Consider the following 18,882-nt stretch of genomic DNA (forward strand, 5'->3'; position numbering starts at 1 on the left):
GCCTCTAGTTTTATGTGTTGATGATTCATTTAGTCAAATTAGTTCCACCCACACATATATGGGTGTGAGGCCACCCATCAGAGCTTGAGGAATTTATGAGGGATCCCATATTCAAAAGAGAGAGAGAGAGAGAGAGAGAGAGAGAGAGAGAGAGAGAGAGAGAGATTCTCCTTCCCTTAACAGCTATCAACCATCAACAGCTCTTCTGTAACTAGTGGGGTGTGGAAAGCATGTCCCTCCTATCCCTCCTATCTATGCTAGAATTTTGGGTAGATTGATCTTGTTTGGGTCTTGTACAAATAACTACAGATGTTGTGAACTCTTCAGAGCCACCACCACATCATATCCAGAATCTGCACTTCACAGCAGTGCTCCCCATCATCCTGCTCTGACATTCCTCCTGTCTCCTCTTCTGCAATGTTCTCCCAACACCAGGCATATCAAGAACAAAAGCTAGAAAATTCTTCCTGAGTAGTACTAGATTATTCTTACATATTTGCATGTACATCTGTCCTATGTGAAAAGCTACAACATGTTTTTTTTTTAAATGTATCAGTGAGGCCAAGACTACTAAGCTTCCTCCCAGTGTCTTTGGACACTGAATATGGTATCCAGACAGATGTCAAGTATCCCAGGTCTTTCATGATGCCAGTAGAAGGTAATGTAACTAGTGTTAACAGCTTGTGTTTTATGTCTCTTCCACCCCCACACCCTCAGGAAGTATCAACAGACAAAGGATTTTCCTAAGACCTAAACACAGATCTATCCTGTTCTCATGGCAGTTAAGCCAACAGCCCTGCCACTGCATGTGGGGTAACTGTCTAGAAGGAAACAAAAGGTTTTCTGATTAAGCCTCTTGGTTTGGTTCCACTGAACATGTAGCTTGAAATATGAAATACAAACCTGAATATTTTCAAGCCTTCTCAAGGCCCATCCCTGCTCCTAAAATATGGTCAACATTATTTCTCCCACTAACAAGTATCCTGTACTTAGTTACAGTCTTGTAAGAAAGCTGGCATGCAAGAGGTGCCGACAAAATGCAAGTTATAGCTGGGTATGATGGTGCTGGCCTGTAATCCCAGCAACTGGGAGGTATGGCAAGATGATCAAGAGTTCAAGGCCATCCTCAGCTACATAGTGAATTTGAGTCCAGCCTGGGCTACACAAAACCATGTTGCAAAGGCCCTAAGCATGGCTGAAGAGATGGCTCAGTGGTTAAGAATACTAGCTGCCTTTGCAAAGAACCTAAGCTCAGTTTGCAGGACCACGTAGCAACTTACAACCATTTGTAATTCCAGTTATAGAGGATCCAAGGCTCTCTTTGGGTCTAAGTAGGCACTGGGAACACATGTGGTAAACATACACATGCAAGTAAAGTATCCATATACAATATATAAAAGTCCCAAAGAAAAAAACGTTGATAAAAATAACCAAGACATTCTATGTCTTCTACATTTATTTCATTTTCAGAGCCAACCCTTCCTCTAAACTGTAGCTGCCAACCTCCACTTGGCCACTGCAAACTCTCATCTGGACACAGCAAACTTCCCAACCTTGTCTTGTCTCTGCTCCTTCCACGTTACTCTGGCTGACCAGAGGAGCCAAAGGAACCATCACAACCCGCATTTGATCATGAACCCCTCTATTTAAATCTCTCCACTAGTCTAGTGAGAAATATAGAGCAGAGTCCACCCTCACCTTGTGCTTCAGACCCTAGCCTGCCTGGCCCTGATGAACTCCTTGACCACTACCTAGGCTTCCTCTACAGCACCTTTCTACTGGTGTGGGTGTTTCCCACTGACTCTTAACTGCCCAAGCTCTTTATGTTCATATACCATCCTTTCAACACTTTTCCTTAATTGAAACAAAGTCTCCATGAGCTTCACTTTATTCCTGTTGATTTTTCCTCAGGAGCTTCATCCGTTTCCTGGGACAAGTACCCTTCTTAATGAAAATAAAAATCTAGATCTATCATAAGAGATAATGTTTTAGAATGAATACCAAGAATAAAATAACCACTGGAGGCAGGCCACATTAAAAAGAGTTGCAAGAGATACCTTCTTAGCTCTATAGAAATAAAAATGAAATTCAGGAAAGTACTTATAGTCCTAGATAAATATAATTAAGAAATAGATAATACAAAAATCAAAATACATTCTTTATCCCCAAAAGTCATAAAGATCATTTAAATTCAGTATCATAAACCATTCTAGAGACCATAGAAAAGAAGGGGTTTTAACATTATCTTTACAGAATGCAACATTGATACCAAAACAAAACTATATTTTAAAAGATAAAGCATGTGCTGTTTAGAAGTATCAATTCAAAACCTTAAGTGAAATTTTACATAACTCAGTTCACAAAATAGTATTCCATGACCTAATGATGTTTATTCCAGAATTCAAGGATGGCTTGGTATTTAACGGTATGTTTTTCTTATTATCAAAACCAATGCAAGTGAGTTTTCCTTTTCCATAAAGTCTACATAAGCATTTTACAAAAGTGTTAATTCATACTCCATCACATTTAATAAAGTCAGTGTGTCACACAGGAAATAACTATCTAGTGAAATTAGAGAAGAGGAATGATTGGATGCATAATACTTGGAATACAAGTTGTGTATTTATCAGTTTGCACAAATGAGTTGATTGGCAATTCTTAAGAGACTTAGCAAAAACCTACCTCAAACAAGCTAACTCAGTTAGAAGCTGAAGTATAAACTTCATATCACTCATGCCACATATTCATCATAACTCATTTACCACCCTGTGCAATCCTCAGTAATGCCAAGTATTGCTGTATTTAATGAGGCAATTCCACATAATTTATCTGGTAATCAAGAGAGATTTATTTCTGGGATAACTTAGAGCCAAGTGCTGTGGGATGTTGTTTTGTATGCTATGAATATGTGTTGCTCTGATTGATTAATAAATAAAATGCTGATTGGCCAGTAGCCAGGCAGGAAGTATAGGCAGGATAAGCAGACAAGGAGAATTCTAGGAAGAGGAAGGCTGAGTGAGGAGATACCATCCATCCATCCAGGGAGCAGCATGTAATGGCATACAAGTAAAGCCATGGAACACGTGGTGACATAGATTAACAGAAATGGGCTGAGTTTAAGTGTAAGAGCTAGTCAGTAGTTAGCCTGAGCTAATGGCCAAGCAGTTATAAATAATATTAAGCCTCCATGTAGTTATTTTATAAGCAGGCCATGGGACTGCAGGGCCCAGGCAGGACCAGAGAAACTTCTAGATACAGCCAAGGGTCAAGTCTTTATTCCCACTTCTGTAGAATGTTTCACATTCTGTTATAGCGTTTCCACTTTGTGCTGTAAGTATTGTAATTTCTAAATCACATTTGTATACCAATTTGAGTCATTGAGTTCAGAGAGTTCATTCTCCATTTTATTTTCTGTGTGTAAGTATTTTGCCAGCATATGTGTTAACACACTAAAGAAGAGGACTTCAGATGTATGAAATTTATGTGCAAGAATCAATTGCCTTTAAAACACAAGTGGGAAAACGGATGAGTAGAATTATCAAAATTCCCAGGAGAGAAACAACAAAATACTGGAATAAGTCGGAATCAATTTTATCAAGAAAATGTGTAAAAATTTTTATGAGTAACACCTATATCATACTCCAGAAATATGCACACACACACACACACACACACACACACACACACACACACACACAAAAGCAAGAACACATGCACACACAGTGTTATATTTTGTAGTAAAAGCAATCATCAAGATTCCATCTTAGTGATGTGTACCTTTAATATAATTCTGATGAAATTTTTTCTCCCTGATGTAATTTCTCTCTGACCTCAAGCAATTCACTTTTCTGTACTGACAAATGGGATAGTGAGAACTGGCAGTTTTTCTCTTTCCCTCTGCAGAATAAGACCTGAGGCTCATTGACTCGATACTCTGAACATCAGCCATGTGCTGAGGTGTGTCCAGAGCTAAATACAGGAGTTCAGACAAGAAGGTAGGTCTTATGCAGCAAGCTTTGTCCTTGGTGTGTCTCTTCATCTCTCTGTCTCTGCACAGGCCACCCATTCCCCTGGTTCTAATAGGGCACATTTTCCTAATACCTCATCTGTCTCTTTAACCAGCTGCTACTTGTCCCTCCATGGATCTCAATGGTCACCCACTTTAAGCACCTGGTTTCAGAGTAGCCTCTTGCTCCATCTCTTAGCTCCTTGTTTAATATCCCTGTTGTCCATCTTAAGGGCAACCAAATATCTACTGCTAGGGTTTGGCAAATCTAACCTTCATATGACTTTTCACCACCTTGGACTAATAGCTAGCAGTCTGTTCTTATCCCCAAAGAAAGCTCCCCAAAACCCCTGGCTATCTGCGCCTCCTCAGGCACCAAGGCTATCTCCGGCTCACCAGGTATATCTGTAGTTTCCTTTGCAGATTTCTGCTTACAGCAGTGACATAATATTACTCTGTTAATAATTCTCACACTCCAGCCCTGAGTCCTTCCCCTTTTTGGGTCCTTTTTACATTAGCCCAGTCACCACCTCCCCAAGGGCTCTTTTTGTCATGACTAGGCTAACTCATTTCATGCTCTCGTAGAGCCCAATATCAGTTATGAATGTGGATGGATGCCTATACGCTTTGAGTGGTTTTTGTGGTGACCAAAAGAATAGCTCATCCCTGTCCTCTAGCAGGAGAGAGATACTTAAAGATGGAAGACCTAGCTCTGATGTTTTGATATCCATCAGCTATGCAACAGGACCATCCATATCTACTCTAGATGCCTACTTTGATCAAGTGTACCAGGAGTTCAGGACAGTCCTGACACCAGGAGACTTAGTCTCTACAGGCCGCTAGCTTGGGGTGCATAACACAGAAACCTAGGAAACTTTGTCCAACCTTTTGCTCCTTCCATTTCACATTAGACCTGAATCCCTGTCTGCATATCACTAGCCTCCTCTTGCTTCTTGCTTACTTTGATTTACATAGACATTTTCCCCAATAAAATACTTACCTATTTAATAACAAAAGGGGATGTGATTCTTGTAGAGTCCATATACTCTCTTTTAGTGACAATACATTAAAAGCCATGAGTCTTGGAAACAGGCATCCATTTAGGATACCACTGATGCCCAGACCTCCCTTGACACTTGACTCATACTATCTTCTGATAATTTCCAGTGAGTACACAAGATATCTTGGCTGTCCACACCTTTTCTTACTTTAGGGGAACCCATGCATGCCTCATACTCCTAGAGAATGCCACTCACCCATCACAACTCATCCACCACCCTGTGTAATCCTCAGCACAGTCCATTCCCATTTCTGTAGACCAGCTAAATGTTCACATTCTTTGGTCATAGCATTTCCACTTTGTGCTGTGAGTATTGCAATGTCTAAATCACATTTGTACACCAATTCTGAGCTCAGTGGGTTCAGGGCATTCATTCTCCATTTCATTTTCTGTGTCTGAGTATTTTGCCTGCATATGTTAGCACACTGAAGAAGGGGGCTTCAGATCTCAAGAAACTACAGTTACAGACAGTTGTGAGCTGATATGCAGATGCTGGAAACTGAGCCCAGGACCTCTGGATGTGCAGCCAGTACTCTTAAACACTAAGGCATCTCTCCAGTCCCTTTACTTCTGATTTCTTCTAGCTTTCTGACTAATGCATTATAGAGGGGAAAAAGCATGGGAAGGAAGGGAAGAAGAACTGGGAAGGAGAGATGGAAGAAGAGAGTAGAGAAAATAAATATAGGCTTACATCCATAACTATCTAGGCTTCACCTTTACACACCTTGGTGTTCCACATGTACCTCCATTCTCCCTCCATCCCTTAACTATGAACAAGGCTCTGACACAACATTATAAAAAAGTTGTATACAAATTTCTGACACATAGTAGGAGCTAGAGAAACAAAAGCTACTCGTTTTGTTTAAGCCATGAGTCTTGGCAGGTCAGCCTCTGAAACGTATGCTTAGGTACAGTCTTCCAGTCAGGTTTTCCAAATAGAGAGAAGTCTCAACTGCACTCCAGAGAATGTACATTTGCGTCCCAGTGGCCCAGGCCATTGTGTCTTCTCATCATAGATGACCATTAGACCAAAGTTATCTTTGTAAGATTTCAACTTTGAGATATTACAAAAACTTGACCTGAAATGATTGGTCAAGATTTTTATTTGGTATTTTGGGCAAAAAAAAAATATTTGGTACTTTTATTGGAGGAAAACCTTGTAATGTCACACTAGCTAGATACTATTTGATATCTTCTGACAGCTTTCACCACTCGGATTGAAATTCTGAGAAATCAGGTGAAACATTTAAAATATGTTGGTGTACTCCCTGTGAAGAGGCAGTTTTCAGAGTCTAAACTATGGACTCAAAATTTCCATCTCAATAACTCCATCCTGTAGCTCCATGCCACACGTGGCAAAGGCTCACACAGGCTGTGCTACTGCCAGCCTCCTGTTTGTGTTTTCATTTCTGCCAAGAATTCCTCCCTACCTTGTCAACCCACTCTTAGTTCTTCACCTCCCTGCATGATCATGGATAATCCTTGCTTGGTGCCTCTGTAGGATATGAACTTCTTAATTTCTTTCTTACATTCCTTTCACACAGATTCATTCAATACCCACCAAGTAGAACACTGAGTATTCAAAGCTATTAAAACAACCAAACTCTACTTCTACTTGTGAAATACCCCATTGTGTTAGAGAAATAATAATTGTATAGTTAGATAACTACTGATGGGCTCCATGTTGTAAAGGAGGGTATGGTCCAAAATGCATCCACTAGGCAAAATGGAAAGGTCATGCTGTGATAATCCCACCATGACTGACAATCAAATTTTAACATTGCTAACCCAAAAAAGCTAAGCTAATGCAGCAGTCTATGTTAACAAACTATGATAAATATAATATTATGACAGCACAAGGTCATCACCTCACTCAGGAGTCCAGCAGACATTAGCAGAGTCCTCTACTCAGAGATACACAAAGGGTAACCAAGATACAGATTGCATCTGTGTCCTCATCTGTAAGCTAGACTAGAGAATGGTAAATGAGCTAGTTCCCTTATGCTGCTGGCAGAATTCATTCTCACATAGGGCTAAAGGACCCTTCTAAATTTTTTTTTGCATCAATCAGGACCTCTCTTAATTCCTAGTATCTCCCCTCAATTTCTTATCATGAATCTCATCCACTTTCATACACGCTCCCATTTCAAAGTGTCTGACCTCTCTGAAGGGCCCAACTGTGCAAGACAAGTGATTAAGAATCTTAATTATATCTTCAAACACCCCGTTTCAGATGAGAAGTGGGTTAATTACATGAGAGCTGTGCATATCTGGGGGTAAGAATCCCAGGCTTGTCCTATTTTGGAGAGGATTCTCAAGTAACAGAAGTACAGCTTTCAAAGGTGAGACTGGCTTTCTGTGTGCTGTAAGACTACTCCGCAGCTCAAATCCTGGTAGGGACACAATCCAGAGCCATTTCATCCCCACACATCCTTCCACCATGAGGTTAGAACACATACGCAGATCTTCTTTGACTGTGCTAAAAACTACCATGGAAGCTCAATATTTCATGCCACCCAAAGTTTAGTTGAAGCTGGGAAGGCCTTTTCCTGCCTTTCCTCTGCAAAGTATGTCTCTCTAGCCAGGCCACCATCCATATTAATGGCACCCTGTGCATTTACAGCTCATCACTGACTACTGGAATTCAGTTCCTAGCCAGCCTGAAGGATCAATCAATCACATGTACCTCTAAGTTCCCAGAGTCCTTCACCTGACCATCCTGTGATCTTAAGATAGAATCCCTCCTACTACCTGTGAGGAAGAGAGGCCACTGATACACCCTGAAAACAACCTAGGAATAATGTAGGTAACATCAGTCACATTTCCTTGGTCAGAAAGAATCAGGAGGCATTGGCAACTTCAGGGGACAGAGGGATAAATGCACACGCCATGTTCAAAAGGAAGGGACAGAAGGCTTCAATGGCAGAACTTAAGGCCACTATGGCTAAGAAGGTTGAGTCTAAAATCATACTGTTCCATTCACATGCTGAAGGCTTGGTGATTAGTGTTACTGTCTTTATTTAGTCTTTTTCATTTTGGTGAAAAAAAGATGCCACAGGAGTATTTCCTACCTCAGACATCTACTTCAGGTAATTCTAAAGTACCAGAGAGGTCCAGGTGACTAAGATTTTAGCCTAAATAACTGCAAAATGGAATCTCCATGCATGAATGGTGTGTTATAAAACCTAAGCTCCCATTTTCTACATTGGCAGTTGTGATCCCAACAGGATACTTTTCCTCATATAGAAAAAGAGGCTTTCCACTCATGAGCTCCCCACAAGCTAGATCAGCAGGACATCTAGTCCTCAAAATAACAGGTTTCGGTTTGGTTCCTACCAGCCTGCAGTGTTATTCAAAGAAACCAGCTATATCTTCCCATAGGAACTGAGGGACAACTTGCCCTTTGTTCACAGGACAGCCTGACTTCTATGACCTTTGTTCTTGTACTCAAGTGAAACCCTAGCAGAGACCTACACAGTGTCATCTCTTTCTTCTAAGACTGTATGTTTAGCTAACAAACTGATGTTAAGTTTTCTATAGAGACTATCTATCATGAGTTCAGGAATCTTGCAATACTCATGTCAAGGGATCGCTATGAGAAGTTAGGAAGAACAGATACAGGCACAAGAAAGTGGAAAGAGAACACATGGTCTTAAACCAGTAATACTATTTAAGATTGGTGGGTGTCCAGAAGGAAATGTGAGGAAGCAACAGGAAAAGCATGTGGAGTTCAGGGAAGACACTGAGAGATCTAAACTGGGATGTCATCTCCATGCATTGGGGATTGCAGATCACAAGATGAATAATGCCATGAAGATAGAAGTGAGGTTTAGGACCTGGATCCTGAGATTATGCATTGATGAGAGTGGAGGAGAGGAAGCATGACTAAGGAGAGAGAAAGACAAAAGAAGAGACAGGCTGAAGATCCATCATTGACATGGGAGGTCTCATAGAAGCAGAATGGAAACAGACTTCAGTAGAGTGAAAATGTGATCCTAACCAAGTATTTCTAATTTTTGCATTTCAAATGAAGCCTGATCAATGAATCCTCAACATTGAGATAAAATGGGTGAGTTTAGCAAAAATCAGATCATTAGATGCTGGTTGACCAGGACAGGTTAAAGAGAGATTGGGATGCAGTGAATAAAGATAACTCTTTAGAAAAATTTATTGGAAAAGGAACGAAACTACCTACTGAGGAACAACTAAAAAGAGCATGGCATCAGGAAATACTGTAGGTGATTTTAAATTGAAAGATATTATGAGAGCATGCTTATTGTAACCATCTAAGGGAGAGGTTCTCAACCTGTGGGTTGTGACCTCTTTGGCAACCTTCTGTCTCCAAAAATATTTATGATATATAACAGTAACAAAAATACAGTTATGAAGTACAAATTAAAACAATTTTATGGTTGGGGGGGTTACCACAACATAAGGGTCATAGCATTAGGAAGGTTGAGAATGACTACTCTAAAGAAAGGGACAGGCATGAGGCAGGAGGGAGGAGTTAGAGAATACCTGTTGTACTTTATTTTGGAGATGGGGCATAAACAACAGAGCTCTTCTGCAAGAAAGAGTAAAGTGAGCTCACTCTGAGCATCAGGAGGTGATAGTGGTGGTGCATTAGATGCATGAGGCTGGGGCAGTGTGAGATCTTCTCTCCCACTTCAGGAAAACAGAAATGAACCATTTCAGCTCAAAGTGGAGATATTTTTAAGCAGATGGAAGGCATGGGTTGCCAAATAAAAAGTCTGGTACCAACACGGACATCTCCTCTCCAGTTGTTGGACAGCCCCCAAACAATATAGGCCATTGCCATTGCTCTTAGTTGCCCACCAGAATGTGATTGTAAGACCTATTGCTGAGGAGACAACACACTTCTGTCACACAAATCAAGTTCATCATAAACAGGAAGTATCTTCCCTGGTGGCTACCTTTCACGGTCCTGGAAGGTCATTTGCAGACTGCTGAGGCAGAAAAGCCATTTTACCCAAATTTGAACCCCATGAGTTGCAATAATAACCAGCCTGCACATATGCCCATGGGTGTACTAATGCTATTGGGGTAACCAATCACTTCCTAATTAGATTTAAGACCAGAACTATTGTAAGAAGCATATTCCTTGTAAGGTAAACCTGGCCAAGCACCCACGGCTGGAAATCTCATATGCCCAGGGAAAAGCTGACTATTATTATTTTGCTAAATGGGCATACTATCAAACAGCTCTCTAAATTTCTATCTCTATACCTATAGACTGATGCAGCTCTCAGATCTTATCAGAGGAGTTCCTTACAGTAGGCAGTGGATAAAATCACAACTGGTCAAGGAGCAAAGAATCAGTGACTATGGAGAACTCAGTCACAAATGAAACATGTATATTATGCCTCATCCCCAAGAATCACTATCATCATCATGGAAAAGGGGATGGAATGATTATAAAAGCCAGAGGTCAGGGAGGACCAGAGAAAAACAGTATCTTCTAGATGTGACAGGACCAACGCATTCACGAACTCATAGCAGCTGCGGGGAAACTACACAAGACTGGCACAAGATCAAGCCAGTCAGCATTCTAGCATGGAATGGGCGGGGCTTGTGAGCCCTCACTACTAGCTGAGGAGCTACAGAAGGTTGATGATTTCTTGTGGGAGGCAGTTTTCTTTAAGAGCATGGCTCTGGAAGATCAACCACAGTCCAGTGGATACCTGACACTCAGAACTCTATGGGCATCAGAACAAACTGGAGCCAATGAGTAGAAATACAGAGTCATGGAGTTGGGGAAGGGGGTGGAGGTAGATGTGACAGGAAAAAGGGGAAGAAGTAAGGGTGCATATTTTCATAGTAGGTTGTATGCAATTCTCAAATAATAAATAAAAATGTTTATAGCTTAAAATGCATTCTATGCATGTATGAAATTTTCAAAGATTAAATAAAAATATTTTAAAGCAACATTAAAACAAATTTTAAAAAGAAGTTAGTGGGTTAAGAAAAACCAAGAAATGTGGACCAGAGCAAGAAAATATAACAATGCTGACCAATTTAGGACCAAGCAATCAGTATTAGTTATGACTAATACAAAGAAACACTGACTGGTATGATAGGACTTCCTCCACTTTGGGTGGCTGTTCTAGTAGAAAAACAAGAAAATAGGAAAAGTGAGAGTTAGAAACACTGGTGCCTCTGCTCCTGCAGTAGTAGTGAGAAAGAAGGGGCACAGATGAACATAGAGGCTGTGATCATGAAGGGCCATGTGTCAAAGCTTGGTAAAGAAAGAAGGCAGGGTCAGTGGACTGGGGGGCTTTGTCACTAGACTGAGAGTAAGACACAGAGCAGAAGAGAAAACAGAGTTGAAGATGGAAGAGATGATTGAAGAAGGGAATGACTGAAGTGATGCTGTGTAAGGAGATCTGCTGTCACTGTGAAAATTAGAGTAAACTTCAATGCAGTGAATGACTGAAGCAAGGTGGTAATCAAGTTGAGACCACTAGAGAAGAGTCAAGTAGTCTAGAGGATGAGGTGCTAACTGCTTGCTTGTGAGGCAGGAACGCACATCAATAATTATGAACAGTAGTGAGGCAACAAAATCTTCAGGGAATGAGAAAAATCTAATAACAACTATAGCCATAGGGGTTAAATGGGGCTAGATAAGGTCTGATGGCACATGCTTCAAATCCTTTTTTTGGGGGGGGTGCGGGGGATTTGTGGGAGGAATTGATAATAGCTGTCAAGGATTCTACCAGGCCAAATGGTGGGTAGCCAGGCAGGAAAAGATCCACTCCTGAGAAGGCTGAGAAGGAGGAGGAGGACAAGGGGGAAATAAAGTAAGACATGAGGATAAAGAAGACTCTCAGAGAGTGTTGAAGCCACATATTTGCCTAATGAAGGACAACCTGCAGAGTGGCAGCATTCAGGACTGAAGAGAAGTGGGATTTTGAGCCTTCAGAAATGAATAGATGGAGGAAAAGCAGACAAGCACACAGAATCGAGAATCTACTGTCGTACAGTATTTTTAGAGAAGCAACGCTACCTAAACATTCAAAAACACTTTAATGATTTTATTTGCATTTATGATGCCTCAAAGAAAGCTTCTGGCAGAAGGAAGTATATGCAAATGATTCTCCTAAGAAATGATTTCGAAGGCTGAGAGAGAGGCAGGCACCCGAAGCAGTGGTAGGGATGCTGTCTGAGTTGACACAAGTGTAACCCATGTCTGGAAGCAGAGGGATTAGGAGGGTGGCAGAGAGAGTGAAGAGTAGAGTTCCACTTTAGGGATGCCATATTGCCAAAACTGAACAAAGGGATTCCTAGGGTCCTGAAGACAGCTGTAAGAGTTATTGTGGAAAAGTTCCTCATGCTCAACATGCATGTAACTGTGGTGATATTTTGTTTGTGCTCTCACAAATAAAGCTTGCCTGAAGATCAGAGTGTGGAGCTAGCAACTAGAGGCCAGGCAGTGTTGGCACACACCTTTAATCCCAGCACTGGGAGGAGGAAACAGGAAGTGATATGGCTGGGTGGAGAGAGGAAGTGATAAGGCAGAGTGGAGACAAGAGCTTGGCCCTTTTGGTCTGAGGATTCCGTAGAAGTAAGAAGTCTCTCTAGTGGCTGGCTGCTTTGCTTCTCTAATCTTTCACCATTTACCCCAATATCTGACTCCAGGTTTTTATTATTAAGACCATTTAGAATTTGCACTACATATAGCCATTGAATCAAGGCTTTTCTTCTCCATGCATCAGGACAGAGATGGTCAAGTTCACAGTTACTCCCCAATCTGTGATTCCTCAAGTCGAGTGGGACTTTATTCAATTTTTGTAGGGAAAAAAAAATCTCTTTGAGCTTTGCCATAGTTCCTATCATCCTATTTCCTAGAACTCTTGACAGGTTTTGTATGGGGCATCCCTATCTGTCAAGTCACATCTCTAGTATCCTATCTTCCTCCTATTTTCTTGTTTCTTCCCCAACTGACTGTGCAACAGACATCATGCTACTGTTCCTGGACCAGGACCTCTGGAAGAATAGGGTGCTTTAAAAGTTTGCTGTGACTAAGATCGTCCTAGATCACACTGAAGAAAGGGATGTACTCCAAGCTGGAGCAAACAATTATAGCTCAAGTTATAAACAGATGTTATAAAAAGACATGAGACCCCCCCCTCCACTTATATACATGTGAAAGATCAATTGATCTCTATATACAACTGGACAGGGAGAGCAGGTGCTCGCATTTCTCAAGTGAACAGCATAGGTTATAATGAGCAACTGAGAGAAAAGAAAAAAATATTAACCATGATTCATACTACAAATTGCAGGTGGGATGAGTAGTTCTTGAACATCTTGATTAGATTTTAATATTGTTTTAGCAGCAACAGATCAAGTTCATGTTTTCTCAGTGCAATAACAGCACATGGATTGACACATAGGTAATTATGCTATTTATCTTCTTCCAAGGCTCTCTCAACTGGGGAACTGTGAAAATCCAGTGCTTGAGAGGAAGGGGGGCAAAAGTTACATGGATGGGCGTAAAGAGGGAAAAGTTCTAGATTAAAGGGATTGGCATAGAGACGAGAGACTTGTTTTTATAGAAGGAAGTATGGTTGGTTTCTTGGGGTGCTCTTATCCAGGAAACCCCAAGGCTGCCTGTTCAGTACTCTGGGTTTTAGAAGGTCTAGGTTTATGCATCACTCCTGACTCGGCATTCCCCCACTTTCTGGTCCTTTTCTCTGCACTGCAGCCTCCTCTCTGTTTTAAGAAAGTCTGCCACCTTAATATTCTTCCCCTTTTCATTGTCATGTTAGTATTCCTTTACTTAAAAAAAAAAAAAAATGAAATCATTAACGGACTGAGCCTGTTAAAAAAGGGACATACTTTTTTATGGGGGAAGATGCCATGAATTTGGAAGAGGGCAAGGGGGTCTATATGGGACTGTTCAGAAGAAGGAAAGGAAATGGGAAATGTTACAATTATAATCTCAAAAATAAAAGACACTTATGTGTATTGTGTGTAAATAGGTAAATACAAAGTAATATGATTCTTTGAGATTTTATCAAACAAGGAGGACATGGAATCTCAAAGTAACTTTAGTTTACATTTCCTTGATAGGAGTATGGCGAACATTTTTTAGAATGTTTCTCAGCCACTTGTATTTCATCTTTGAGAACTGTATGTTAAATTCCATGCCACATTTCTAATTGGGTTGTTTAGTTTCTTGATGCTTATGTTCTTTACTTCTTTGTATATTCTAGATGCTAACACACCCTCAGATGTAGCTGGTAACACTTTTTTTTGGTCCCATTCTGTAGATTCAGAAAGATAAACATCACACATTTTCTTTCATTTGTGTATGTTTATTGAGAGCCACTGGTAGTGAAAGTCCATGAGAGTTTACAGCAGTGACAACTAAGAGTTCAGAAGGTCAACCTATCAGAACTAAGAGTTCTGTTAGAGGAAATCATCAAGGCTTTATGGAATTATTGCCTTTTGAATGAACTGGCTGTCTCTTGTTGTAAACTTCTTGTGCAATAACAGCTATGATTCTCCCCATTTACCATGCATTTCCATGTTACGTGTACATGTAATCTCATGATTGCATCTCAATCTTAGGCACAACTTTCCCTATACACTTGGGGTAATTGGACAACTGTCCCCAGCTGTGTTTATCTTTCATTAACATATATCTGGCCAGGGCCATTCCCCAGACAAAAGTATTTCAGCAAAGATAGCTTTTTCCAAGGACAAAACTGCACATACATAAACATTAGCTTATCTCACTCACAGATAGAGAAAAGAACCACTAACAATTAAATCCTCAACCCCTTACCTTCATTCTGAGTTATTTACACAAGACCCTAACTTAAGAGATTTACTGCTTACATTCCTGGGATGAGGTTTTAACCATTTGCTAGATACTGAGTTAAGGCAGTAGTTTCCCACTGACCTAAGGAGATTGCCTCCAGGCCAGGCAGGCAGTAGGGTCCAAGCTTCTTTCTTGTGCAAATTAAGTTTTTATTCCTCCTCAGCCAGGTGCTATTCCTGGATTTTCTCCTCAGCAATTACTCTGAGTGAAAGTGCTTTTACTAACCAAACACTACACACTCTGACATTGGTTGCTTAGCCACCCAGCATATGTCCCCCTCCCTATCAGAAAGCAGCTGCAGCTGGGACAAGCAGGAAAAGCGGCACCAGACAGTTACTTTCTTGTGACTTATTGACCCCAAACATTTTACCTAGCCATTTCTAGATTATAGTTTGAGCACATAAATTCCCTAATTGATCTTAGCCTTTAGTTGACCCTACCAGAGAACTCCCCTTTAGTCACTCCCCTTTTGGGTTATAATTGGAAGCTGACAATTAATTATGTGTGGGTCCTTATCACCTCTCTCTGAGACCCTGAAAACTTCAAGCCTCACATTGCTTTACCAAAAAAATTACTGTGTGGGTATATATGCTGGTTCTCTGAGAGCACTGGGAGAAGAGATTGATGGAGAAGAGCAAAGATGAGGATGGAGATGGAAAGAACTAGATAGAATGATGAGAGAACAGCAGGAGGGACCGAGAGCAGGGGGGACCGAGAGCGGGGGGGACCGAGAGCGGGGGGGGGGGGGGGGGGGGGACCGAGAGCGGGAGGGACCGGGAGCGGGAGGGACCGGGAGCGGGAGGGACCGGGAGCAAGAGGGACTGGGAGCAAGAGGGACCGGGAGGAGCTAAGTAAGAGAGCAGAAAAGAAACTATGTAGATACAATCATCATAGAAGAATAAAGTGAATAGACTAAAGAACTCAGTGTGCTTAGATTCATTGAATATCCCTCAGATTAGAATCCTCAGCTGGTTGGTAGACTCTTCCCTGGATCCTGGGAGCAAGCAATATAGGCTGGACCTAATATTGTTTGCGTTAGATGTTCGTTTTGAATCTTCAGATATGTGTGTTCTATTTTAAATGTTCATGGAGGTTAGGGAACTACTAAAGAGTCATGGGAGGGGATTGCAATGGAGAAAGAGAAGACAGTGCTATAAATGGTTAAAGGGAACAATGGAACAAAAGGGGTTAAATAGAGTGGGGGGGGTGAGGGCATTGTAGAAGAGGGAATACTAACACTACTGACATTGTGAAAGTCATATGGACACCTAGTACTGCAGCAGCCTCTTCAAATATCTACATACACGTATAAAAACAAAGTTTAAATGGAGTTAACTCTATAATGGGGCAACGATGCCCCTACAAGATGCCATAGGCTAACACATAAAAATCCCAGTGTCAAGGATAGGTTAACTCTTTAGGAGTTGCTAGTCAGTGAGATACCATAGAACCTTAATCATTGAAGAGTATTGCCATTGCTTTGGGTTATCTCTGAGAACCTGATAGTAAAACCCCATTGCTGAAGATACTTCATAATTGACTTATAAAACGTGAAGATATCAAGGAGCTTCTCATTTGGAAGCTTGACCCCTACTGGCTAGCTTTTATAGTGCTGGGAAGTGCTTGAACACTACCAGAGGGGAAAGTGACCATCTGTCTTACTCAACTGTGAACATTACAATCTACAACCCTAACCTGGCAAGCCATGCCCACTGGTGCAATAGTCATCCGAATGTCACAGGAGTAACAACCACTTTCTTATTGAATTTAAGGCCTACTCCATGAGTTAAAGCCCACACCTGGAACTCACATTCAAGTCAAGAACTTGTCACTAGATAGGCCCTAGGCCCTAGGGCAAAACCTACTACTACTGTTCTGCTAAATGGGAGCAGTGCTAAACTGACTTTTAATAACTTGTTCCATTCATAGGTGAGTGCATCACTTAACCTTCATAACAAAATCTTTTTGCAGCAGATAGTAATGAACAAAGAGATCCAAGACTGTAAAAAGTGCAGAGAATGGGGCTGCATAATATGCATCCCAAAAGAGGACATCTATTATCATATATCTTCTACTCAAGGCTCATGAAACTTTGTGGAAGAGGGGAGAGAAAGATAGTAAAAGAAGATGTGGACTACAGGGAAATGGTGGTTTCTGGACACAAAAGGGCAGTTGCACATATGAACTCACAGAAGTTTGGACACTGTGCACAAGTTCTGTTCAAACTCAAGGCAGACAAAATCCCAGTAGAGAGAGGAGAGGTGGGCAGGAGATTCAATCCCTAGAGAGCTATTGACAATTGATAGCTTCTGAGAGAGGGAGAGTCAATGTTTTTAAGGATAGCGCCCTAGTGTGTTGATCACAGTAGATGGCCACATATCCAAGAGTATATGAGAAGCACCAACTATACTTGACAGATCAAACAAAAAGGACACAATGTTATATGGGTAGGAAAAGTAAATAAGGAGCTAGGAGAGGGGATGTATGTGACCAAAATACATCCCAGCTAATGAGATAATACCACCAAGAATTGATAGGATCTTTCTTCCTCGATTAAACATCTCTGGAAACTTCTTCATAGACATACCCAGTGGGATGTGTTCTAGGTGTTTATAAATCCAGTCAAGTTGACCCTGAGAAAAGTGAACCTGACATTATATAGAGGTTGAACATTCCTCAGGTGCTGGGAAATGTCTTTCTGTACACTGTGAATATAGGTTGTTCCCATAAATAAGCTGCTTTGGCCTATGGCAAGGCAGCATACAGGTAGGTGGGAAATCCAAGGAGAGAGACAGGAAAGAGAAAGGCAGAGTCTAGAGAGATGAGCCAGCTGCTGAAGGAGCAACATGTAATGGGACACAGGTAAAGCCACGGGGAACAAGTGGCAATACATAGATTAATAGAAATGGGTTAATTTAAGATATAAGAGCTAGTTAGCAAGAGGCCTGAAATAGGCCATACAATTTGTAAATAATATTAAGCCTCTGAGTGGTTATTTTATAAGTAGCTGCAGGACCACTGGGCCAGGTGTGACCATACAGAAACAGAGAAACCTTCTGGCTACACTCAGGAAACTTGCCATCTCTTTTTTTCAAGGCTCAGCAAACTCAAACTCAGGGGCCCCATGCTATCTCTCCCTAAGGCCCCCACAGCTAACCATAGTTCAGGCAGCTATCTCCGGCCAACTGCTGATCCTGTGGGTCTCTAAAAGTACTAGGTTAAGGGGCAAAAGGGACAGCAAGGGGTTGTCAGTAATAGATGAACACTAGACATACACACTGAGCCCATTTCTGAGGCAGCTCAGCTGGCAGCTATAAGCTGGGTAGAGTGAGTCCTGTGGCAGACAGAAGCCTCTACTGGGTCTGGAAAGAATGCACCACAAGCTAGTTCCATCTCTGAGGTGCATCTCGACTCATGAAGGTACTACAGTTGAAGCTGCCACAGGTTGCTGTGAGGTTCCTCTAGCCTAGGACCATGCATATAACAGGAGGGAGTTCCTTGAAGTGCTAGACTGTTGTCATCTTGGATATCCACTCCTCACTCTGGGCCTCAGCTTCCTGTCTGTGCTCTGTACTGGGGCATACACAGATCCAGAGCCTTCTGTACTTTGTCTAATAGCCCAGTTAATTTCTGTACTTGATAATCTGGCCAACTTGTCAGGTAAACTTGACTGTTAACCCACCAAGCCAGGAAGACAGTTTGGTTTTCCTGCTACGTGCACTGACTCTTGATACCAGACATCCCATCCCAAAGAGGCATTTACTGGGAGTGAGGTAGAATAATAGGTATGCCACAGATCTTTAAACACATGCTAGGAATAATATTAAATGAATAAATAATAAGTGGAAGTTTTTCTAACTTTAAATCAATGCAGAAAATCCACAGAGAATAAATTATTCCACTCAAAATAAGGACAGAATTGATGTTTTTAACTAACTCCTCTGCTTTAGGCAAAAAATAAAAATGGCT

The sequence above is a fragment of the Onychomys torridus genome, chromosome 16, assembly GCF_903995425.1.
Source record: "Onychomys torridus chromosome 16, mOncTor1.1, whole genome shotgun sequence".
In the NCBI taxonomy this organism is placed as follows: domain Eukaryota; kingdom Metazoa; phylum Chordata; class Mammalia; order Rodentia; family Cricetidae; genus Onychomys; species Onychomys torridus.